Source organism: Vicugna pacos, chromosome 2 (assembly GCF_048564905.1).
Source record: "Vicugna pacos chromosome 2, VicPac4, whole genome shotgun sequence".
Lineage (NCBI taxonomy): Eukaryota > Metazoa > Chordata > Mammalia > Artiodactyla > Camelidae > Vicugna > Vicugna pacos.
In genome coordinates, this window is record NC_132988.1 from 3,715,453 (window position 1) to 3,717,712 (window position 2,260).

At 45.2% G+C, this 2,260-nt stretch overlaps 1 pseudogene; it reads right to left on the bottom strand.

Annotated features, from left to right (window-relative positions):
• Positions 1–899: 899 nt before the first annotated feature.
• Positions 900–1,770, bottom strand: LOC102544813 (leucine-rich repeat-containing protein 2 pseudogene; annotated as a pseudogene).
• Positions 1,771–2,260: the final 490 nt, after the last annotated feature.

Here is a 2,260-nt window from a genome sequence, read left to right on the forward strand (position 1 = left end):
TTCTTTACCAAACATAAACCCAGTCTCATGAGCTCCCTCTGGGCCGCAGTATCTTGGCCAGGGGCAGAGTTCTCCTGCAGCAAAGCCTGGCTAAGGGTGCCACGTCAGCGTGGACTAGCCACTCCCGCTACCTTACATGGCCTCCTTGGAGGATGGGGCCCTGGCAGCACCACCTCTGCTCCTTTCTCTGAGGGGTGCCCACGGTGCCCACGCAGGGCAGCCTGACGGTCCACGCAGGGCGTGCAAGGCTTCCTGTGACCAGCCAGGCCCACACTTCCTCCGCTCGGGCCACCAGCGCGCCATCTGAGCCCAGTGCCCGGGCAGAGAATCCAGCCCTTCTTTCTACCTTCAAGGCCAGATTATACACCTAAAAGCCTTTCCTGAGCGCCTACCCCTTGTAAAATATAACTTAAAACATGTGAAAATAACAATTTGTGTAACAAACCCAAGGAAAGCTGTTACCAGTCAAAAGACAGAAATGTATTAACCTCTTTAAAAATAAACTTTCATCTGACTAGTCCAATATCAATATTCTTTTCACAGCCCCTTTCTCCCCGGATTCCTGAAAACAATGCAATCAACTTCAAAATTTGGTCTTTAAGTGACAGTTTTAAAAAAAACACATTTTCTAAAATACGAAATGTATATTATTTAGAAACAGGTGTATGCAAATAAACTTCTAAATATCAATATATAAACCCATTTATCAATTAATTCTCCAGTTAATAGAAAGAGGTATTCACATACTTGAATGTGAAAATCATTTTTCCTAACTATGACCGTGGTTTCTAGACTTTGCCCTTAAGCACAAGCTATTATCCCTCTCTGGCATGACCCACAACATGAAGATTTATGGCCTCTCAGGGCAGGAAGATTCCGTAGTCTTCTGCTGGATGGTATCAAAGCCGAAGGATGAAAGACACTTTGGCGGTATAGCTGGGAACAGATTCTCTTTCTTTAAGATCTTCAAGACAGGCTTTCAGAAATTCGTTATCAAAATGCCGGCGATCTCGTTCACTTTCTATCACTGCATCACCATCTTGACATTGTGTATTTTCAGTGGGACTGTCCATAAGGCTTATGAATTTTAAAGGTGTGGATGGATCACAAAGGGCAGTCAGGAGCTCCACCAAGTGGTCCCCACGGTTGACTAACAGGGTGAGCTTCTTTAGGTTAAGCAGGGCGTGCGGAAGGTGGTCATCCTGCTCTTATACAGGAGGAAGACCTGCATTTCCTCTAGCCTGTCCATGTCTTGCGGCAGGTCATTCAGGCTATTGTTGCTGATGTCCAACCATCGCAAATTAGACATCCGCGGGACACAGGCCGGGACGCTGGAGAGCTGGTTTGCTGAGATATCTAGGAAGGAAACCTGCTTCAAATTACTTAAGTCAAAGGGGAGCTCGGTTAATTCTAGATTTCCAGGACAATCCAGTTTCTCTAAGTCTTCACCATCTCCCAGTTCTGGAGGAATGCTCTTCAGATGGTTGAAACTCACACTGGGTTCCTTCATTTTCTTCAAGCAGCCTTCCAGTGCTCCCTCGAAAGTTCAAACACGAACTCACTTCTGGGTTTGCCTCTCTTCTTTGAAGGCGAACTCTGTCTTGTGAGAGAGCTCCTTTCAATCTTATCCAGAAGCCTCACGCTGGTGTCTACGAAGCTGTTCTTGCAGTACGCAGCCTGGGGGCTGCCTTTCCTCCTTTCCTTGGCCACGAAGTTCCACTCTTCCTTTATTCTAAAATGTGCAGCAGAAGCCATGGTTGCCTCCGTCATCTGCCCAGAGATGCCAGGTGGACTGCTCTGGCTTTATCTTTTTACATTTTCTGAGGATGCTCCGGCCATTCTGTAGTTCTGAATGCTTACTGACTGGGCTTACAGTCAGTTCACATGCCGGCATACATCCCGGTTTGTCTGTTTAGAAAAAACATCTGCACCCGAAGGACTTTCATCCTGTTTACTTCTAATTATTTTACAGGACTCCTCCCAATATCTTCTTTGGGAAAACATCATGGTTCCCCGAGTCTGAGCTGTGCAATCTCAGGGTGTCCTTACTCACCTGTGTGGTGACACTTACCCATAGTTTATAAATATGTCTGTTTCCCTTACTTGGATCACTGTAGTATAGACACTATTTCTTACGAGTTTTTATATTTCAGTTGCCTACACAGTGTTTGACCTATAGTAGATATCCAGAACATTATCAGAAAAACATTATTAATAGGAAAATAGAATAAAAATGAGCTATCTGGTATTTCTTCAGCCT